Genomic DNA, 8,017 nt, shown 5'->3' with positions numbered 1-8,017 from the left:
CAGTCGTCCACTGACTGTAGATGGCATCAATGACCCCAAAGCCTTAGAGCCTCTAACACCTAACCATCTCATTATGATGAAGTTCAAGGTCGCCTTACCTCCTCCTGGAAGATTTGTGAAGGAAGACTTGTATGCAACCAAGAGATGGCGCAGGGTCCAGTACCTGGTGGAGCAATTCTGGAGTCAATGGAGGAAGGAGTATCTCCTGAATATTTCTATTAGACAGAAATGGCATAGCCTCGTTCGTAGAGGTAAGATCCAAACGGGGGAGCAGATGGCTGTAAAGGGGAGGAATCACTCATCCAAACCTTCAATTATTGAGCGACCAATTCAGCAATTAAAAGAAACGTGTTGCACAGACATCATAGCACGTACACTAAGCACTCACATATTTTAACTTTAAAGCGGCCAAGTGTAATCTGAGTTTAGAAATTCTGTTTAATTCATTCATAACTGAGTTCATTCATTACAGCAGGATTTGGTGTGAGTGTAAATGCCCGCTTAACCCACCCTGGGTTGATATTAGTAATTATTTCTTTATATTTTGTTGTTTGTATGTTGTTTGTATGGAGTTTGGTTTTATTGGAATTATGGTGTAAACATGGGCACATCACTCCTCGCAGTTACCAGTAATTTCCACCAGTGGGCGTTAGTTTCTGCCACTGGGCTAAACTGATCCCTGTAAAGCTGTCATGGTCCTATCAGACCAAAAGCGAAGCAAGCGTTTGGGGCGGTGAGTTTACATAAAAAGTCAATGCAAACACACGTAGAGCTGCGATTTCGGCGGCACGAAGGCAATGCAAAGGAATGCGTCATGCGACTTTCTCACTTGAGTTGAACTGAAGCGAGAAAGTCGCAATGACACTGAGTCATGATAGCCTATCAGTGTTTAGACTGTCCGTATGTCACAGACGGCTTCAGAGCAATGTGTGGAGAGGGCCAGGCAGAGCGGAGATCAGCTGGCTGGTTGAGAGCTGCTAAACTTGGGGGAGAGGAGCAGGGAGCAGCGCTGCAACCTTTGGACAAATAAACACCCGTAGTCGGACTGGATTATGCTCCGACAACTATGCCGTTTACTCGTGGGAGGAGCTCGGAGTAAACTGCTTTTATTAAATTAGCTTTTTACTTAAGTTTTTGGGATTACAACGTTGATTAGCTTCTCAGCAGCTAGCTTCCGTGCACATCCGGTTCCAGTGTTGTTGTTAGCGTCGTTTGCTCTGTCGGACTATGACTTCATATTTATATAAAAACCGGACTAAAGTGCTGCGAGGAGAAAATTCGCGTTTTGTCTGAATGCCACATAAATAAACCCTGTACTTGCCAATTTATGGCTGGTCGCAAACCACAATCAATAGCAGGTATGGAGCACACGGTAGAAACGCCGACTCGTGGAAGATAGTAACAAAGCCAGACAAAGGAAACTGCCAGTCCTAAGTTTAACACCCTTGGGAAGCGGAACGAGGTGTGTATAGTTTTATGTGCGGGTGCAGCGGGAGTCAAGTTGTTCATGTGGGTTATTGTTGAAAGTTGTTTATATGTATGTATTTACGAAGAGCCATTTAGCTTTGAGGTATAATTTCACTATGTTTTAAGGGTTATTTTGTATAGTAAGATTAAGTAACGGTAATTTAATTTGTGCATTTAATTAGGTTTATTGTAATTGCATGTTTGATTTTAGCCAAAGTAATATGTTTATAAAAGTACTCATATCATTGTATATCTTAAAATTTTTCACGGTGCTACAGTATTTTGGACACGGATGACAAGAAAGAAATAAAGAGACTGTGCATCATGCTTTAATCCCGGAGGGCAGTTACATTTGCTTTAACCTTAACTCTAACCTTCTTTGTTTTATTATCTTCTTTTTTACGGGGCAACAGAGTCGAGTGTCATTTGCAGTGAGCCTGCAGCACTATCAACAAGATGATCAGCAGTACTAAAGCTATCATTGTCAATGTCCACATGAATATGAAAATCACCTCCAGTAATAACTTCTAACTATATGTTTTAAGGACTAAACTTAAAAAAACACAGATAAAAATTCAAAATATGGACTAGGACGCGGTACACTATGACAATTGATCTAGTTTAGGTTTAGAGTTGAATAATAGCTTTGAGTCAAAGATTGCTGCAACTCCACCTCCTCGGCTGGTAACTCAAGGAATGTGAATATTAATATGACTAGGGGGAGTGGATTCATTTAGGCTAACATATATTTCATAACCCAGCCAGGATTCAGTTAGACAAAATAAATCACTATTAAAATTTGATATTAATTCATTTAGTAGTACAGCTTTAGATGAGAGAGCTCTGATGTCCAAATAAAAATTTTCCTGTTTTTTTGTGCTGTTAATTAATTTAAGTGGTCAGGAGCAGACACCATCACTATGGAGTTCTGGTTGGGTAAACGCGGAAATGGAAGCGCAGAGAAGAGTGTAACCATCAGGTATTTAGCCAAGTCATAGTATAAATAATATTCTACCTTTAAAGGAAACATGGGAACCTGTTTGAATGGGCCTGATGCAGCTAAGAAAACTGATATCTAGGAAATATTGTTATCTATAATTTACAGGGGCTATGCTTAAGTTTTTAGATGATAGATCATGAGCTAGTACAAGCACAGACTCAAGCAAGTCAGCCTGTACAGGCACAGATCCACATGCAGCCCAAGATAATACTAGCACAGTCCCAGTCCAGACGTCACACAGACCCAGGAGAAGTACAGGCAACCTCAGCCAGTACGAACACAGCCAGAAATGTACAGCCAGCATCAGCTAAAAGCAGATCAGACCCTAATGGAACAGTTACTGCTCCATCAAATGACCCAGCAGACTGGCCCCTAGTCTTATCAGACTTCATGAGGACTGAGTTAGTCCTCAGAGGTCCATTAAAACCATCACTTGATTTTTCTAGAAGAGGTTTCCATTCAGGCTTATTACAGACACAAACTGTTTTAAAGGAGGTAAGATTGCAGGCAGAGCACTGTGGTGTCAGGTGTGATTGTGCAGCAATGGCAAATTGTTTACATGCCTCATGAGCTCATAAGCCAGGTAGGAGGGCCCTACTACATGGCAGAATTTAGCGGCCCCAGGGAGGTCAGGGCTGTTTCTCCTGGAGAGCTAAAACTTGCATTGAGAGATGAGTCACTGAGTTGTTTATACAGTATTTACAGAATTTTTTAAATATGAGATACTCACAAGCATTAAAGGTTAGGTATGCGATTCTAATTCAACCCACATCTTTTTGTACAATCCAGCAAATATCTCTGCTTGTACACACTGCCCCTGGCACCATAAATCGGAAACAAATACATTTGCTCGGAGCGAGCCACACAACACTATTCCAGCCACGATTTGTGTGTTAGGTTGTGTGTTGTGTGATAATGACTTGCCCACAGACATTTAGCTAACTTTTAAGTTGGCCAAGATTTGCTGTTGTTTTAATATTAGCTATAGTAGCAGGAGAGTTGTTCGTATCGCTTTCTGGAGTTCGTGTGCTAGCTCTGGAAAACCACCTCTTAGAACTTTAATAACAAGACATTAGCATGGCAACTTACACTCTACAATAAATTACTGTCAACTCATAATCGATTTACTTTGATGATCAATCCTTGATCTGCTCGGTGAAACATGTTTGTTTTGTGTATTGTAGTGTACTGTAGCCTATTTCTTTTGTTGTTTTTATTACGTTGTCTTTTTTGTATTGACATGTACAGACCAGGGAATACATATGAAAAGTAGCCTTCTGTCTAAATCTGGCATATTTACATTGATGCTAGTAGAAATGTTCATTAATGTGCACTGTCCCTTTTAAAAAAATTAAAAATAAATAAACTACACTGCTCAAAAAAAAAAGGGAACACTTAAACAACACAATGTAACTCCAAGTCAATCACACTCTTGTGAAATCAAACTGTCCACTTAGGAAGCAACACTGATTGACAATGGGCAACAACCCAGCAGCAGGACTGCTATCTCTGCCTTTGTGCAAGGAGGAGCACTGCCAGAGCCCTGCAAAATGACCTCCAGCAAGCCACAAATGTGCATTTGTCTGCTCAAACGGTCAGAAACAGACTCTATGAGGGTGGTATGAGGGCCCGAAGTCCACAGGTGAGGGTTGTGCTTACAGCCCAACACCGTGCAGGACGTTTGGCATTTGCCAGAGAACACCAAGATTGGCAAATCCGCCACTGGCGCCCTGTGCTCTTCACAGATGAAAGCAGGTTCACACTGAGCACACGTGACAGAGTCTGGAGACGCCTGCAACATCCTCCAGCATGACCGGTTTGGCGGTGGGTCAGTAATGGTGTGGTGTGGTATTTCTTTGGGGGGCCGCACAGCCCTCCATGTGCTCGCCAGAGGTAGCTTGACTGCCATTAGGCACAGAGATAAGATCCTCAGACCCCTTGTGAGACCATATGCTGGTGCGGTTGGCCCTGGGTTCCTCCTAATGCAAGACAATGCTAGACCTCATGTGGCTGGAGTGTGTCAGCAGTTCCTGCAAGAGGAAGGCATTGATGCTACGGACTGGCCCGCCCGTCCCCCAGATCTGAATCCAATTGAGCACATCTGGGACATCATGTCTCGCTCCATCCACCAACGCCACGTTGCACCACAGACTTTCCAGGAGTTGGCGGATGCTTTAGTCCAGGTCTGGGGGGAGATCCCTCAGGAGACCATCCGCCACCTCATCAGGAGCATGCCCAGGCGTTGTAGGGAGGTCATACAGGCACGTGGAGGCCACACACACTACTGAGCCTCATTTTGACATTTTTAAGGACATTATATCAAAGTTGGATTGGCCTGTAGTGTGGTTTTCCACTTTGATTTTGAGTGTGACTCCAAATCCAGACCTCCATGGGTTGATAAGTTTGATTTCCATTGATAATTTTTGTGTGATTTTGTTGTCAGCACATTCAACTATGTAAAGAAAGGAGTATTTAATGAGATTATTTCATTTATTCAGATCTAGGATGTCTTATTTTAGTGTTCCCTTTATTTTTTTGAGCAGTGTATATCTCTTTCTATATCTATCTATCTATATAGTCCGCTGTGGTTTATCAGTGTTATGCTGTGATTGAGAATGACTGAGAAAGACTGAGTGGCTAAAGAGTTAAAAGGTAGCAAAACAGAGCACACCAGAAATGATAACAATAAAACTTTAAGTTAATATTGGACGAAAAGCTGATTTTAATATTGTGCTTCCAAGGCTCGGAAGAATCTGTAACAGAAGAACATTTTCAGAAGATGTTAAATCAAATGTTTTTATTAAAATGGTATCTGATCTGTTTATTTTAAATTCTAATTGCTTTCTGTCTAATACAGCAACTACCTTTAACAAATGATTTCAATTTGTGGGAAAAAAATCTTTTTGGAGATCAAATAACTATAGATTTGAAATCTTGGAGAAAGCGGATGAAAGGAAGAAACCTCTCCTCTCCTCTGACACCTTCAAGAAATATGTGATGGAGGGAATTCTGCAAGCCCCATTCTTTTGGTGTTGTGTGAACATAATTCATCCACAACATTGCTGTTTCTGTTGGTGCTGTTCTACACTGATAACTGTCACGTGAACAGTAAAAGTAAATAGGACTTAAGATAAAGCACTTTCGTGTACCTCAAAAACAGTGTTGGCTTTCATCAAAATGTATGTATAATAAACAATTCACAGGCACCATTTCTTTAAATTCTGGAGAATGTATGGAATATTATAGTTCATGATAAGCAAGAGTGTAGGTTTACCTTTAGCAATGTAGGAGCCACTTAGTGGGGGGGTCTTGGGGTCCTCCCCCAGTAAATTTTTATCATTAAACACTTCATTTTCTGCATTGTGGTGATTTCTTCTGCATCAATTTATGGTGGAAATGTTTTTATCTAGGCTATGTCAACAGAAACACAAAACTCAGGCAGCAGGTGACAATTTAAAGGAGAACTCCGGGCAAATTTTAAATTAATCTTGATTGATATTCCTGTGAGTACTGTCTATAGAAGAAAAAAAAAACAGATTGGTGCTTGCAACACGGAGCTGCTACAGCTAATGCCCAGAGCTCCCACTCAGCTAAAACGGCAGTTATGGGGGCATATACATAAAGAGTGTCTTTGTGCCTCTTAACAGACACAAAATGCAATTAAAATGTCTGTCCAACATGAACAGGGCCCTTACATGACAACAATATGCGTTTAGCAACTTAGCCATTGTTTAAATTCACCTAAATAGTGTTTTAGACGGCTAGCTGTAGTCTCGCGCTGACGTCCCGTGGGAACTCATTTGTTGCCAGAAAAAGGTAAACAGCAGTGTGCAGGTGGGAGGAGCGTAGTGTGTGAAGAGTGAAGATCGGAGCTGCTCACAAGTGAAGAAGAAATGGTTCACGTTGATGTGCAAACTCCCATACAAGTACTACGCGCTAAAGATTACCACATTTGCAGCGATCACTTTGAGGATGACTACACAGACACAACACAGCGGTGTTAGGTTACACAGAAAAGGATCCAGAAGCGGACACAAGATGGTTAACAAGCACACTAGCAAGGTTTTATGAAAGTGCTCTGCGAAATCTACGAATCTCTGGAAGAACGTCTGGAACATGTGGATCGGTATGACTCTGTGGAATGGATCTCAGCTGCACGATGTTTCCACCTCTTTCCCCAAACCTGACCTATAAACAAGACCAAATAATTTCTTAATTACCATTCAGTGAATAAATGGACTGCTACAGGCTACTATAAAATAAAGTGAAATATTTCAGTACACCTATAATGCAATATCAAAAAAAGTACAAATTTCTCAAGTATCAAAAGTACATGTACATCAAAAATTACATCCTTGATATAAACATTAATTCAAGTTTTATGAACCCTAAGTAACATTAGCAGTGTCATAAATAAACTGCAGGCATTGCATGTAAACATTGACCAAATTGTATTACTTCAAATTAGAGGCATTAAGGTGTTAGCGTGCTTATTTATCCGCCTCTGCACTGGTAACAGTGGAAAGAATGCACTAAAAATTTACCTCTTTAACTTCCAGTAAAATCCAATTTTTAACATCATTATTTTTCAAAGCAACCATTTAGCAACAATATGGAAAGGTAACATTTCTTTTTATAACCTACAAACTAAATAATTTGTTGTTTTCACAGGCATTAAAGAGTATTCCGCTAGCTTATTGTAGCTAATTACCCTATTAGCATATGAATACAGCAGGCTCACATTAGCTTCTACACCATTAGCATCTTTGCATTGCTTCTCCAATTAGCGCCGATTAGCATAAATGCTAGCGAACTCACAGTAAACTCAGCAGGCCAGGTTAAATACAAATGGGCCTCAAAAGCCTGGGGCCTGTTAGCATGGATGCTAGCGAACTCAAAGGCCTAGCGCCAGGTAAACAACTCACCATTTTAGCGGAATTCACTGCCTTTAGCTCCGTGACAACAGTGGATTCAGGCACAGCTCTCTTTTACTCTCTATATTACAACAGAGTATAGCCAGTATAAGCGATAATGATCACAGAATTTGTTTAATTCACTCCATGTCGTTTCTCGTCTTACCAAGTGGAAAACGCAGCCTCCTACGCTCAGGTGCAGGCGCCAAAAGTACGTGCAGAGACGCAAAACTAGAGGCGTAACTGTAACGGAGCATAGCTGGCAGCTAATTGGTCAGCTCACTGCATCCTACAGTTCACCCATTTGCTAACTGAGAACACAAGGAAGGGAGGAGAGGGCGAAGCCAACCCATAACAAGCGGGGCCAGTTGAAGAAAAATGCCATTCCGTGGAGGAAGAGGTACAGAGCCCCCCTGGTTTGATGAAAAATATATTAATTTGTGGCCACGAATTATTAATTTGAGGCCTCAAAATAGTAATTTGTGGCCATGAATTATTATTTTAAGGCCTCAAATTAATAATTTGTGGCCACGAAATAATTAAATGTCCTTGTTTTGTGGCCATGCAAGGACTCCTGTCTCAACCTGGTTGAATATGGTGCTTTGAAAGCCAATTATAGACTTGAAATATGGATAAC

General features: G+C 41.1%; 1 long non-coding RNA gene across 1 annotated transcript; it reads right to left on the bottom strand.

The window, feature by feature from the left end:
* Positions 1-6,509: 6,509 nt before the first annotated feature.
* Positions 6,510-7,748, bottom strand: LOC123986253. Its single transcript, XR_006828828.1, has 3 exons — positions 7,547-7,748; positions 7,393-7,462; positions 6,510-6,655 (listed from the first exon to the last, which is right to left on the bottom strand). It is a non-coding gene; the product is annotated as an uncharacterized LOC123986253 (long non-coding RNA).
* Between the last annotated feature and the right edge of the window lie 269 nt (positions 7,749-8,017).

Source organism: Micropterus dolomieu, linkage group LG17 (assembly GCF_021292245.1).
Source record: "Micropterus dolomieu isolate WLL.071019.BEF.003 ecotype Adirondacks linkage group LG17, ASM2129224v1, whole genome shotgun sequence".
Classification (NCBI taxonomy): Eukaryota; Metazoa; Chordata; class Actinopteri; order Centrarchiformes; family Centrarchidae; genus Micropterus; species Micropterus dolomieu.
Note: the sequence above shows the minus strand (reverse complement) of the source record. Positions and strands in the feature narration are given on the sequence as shown.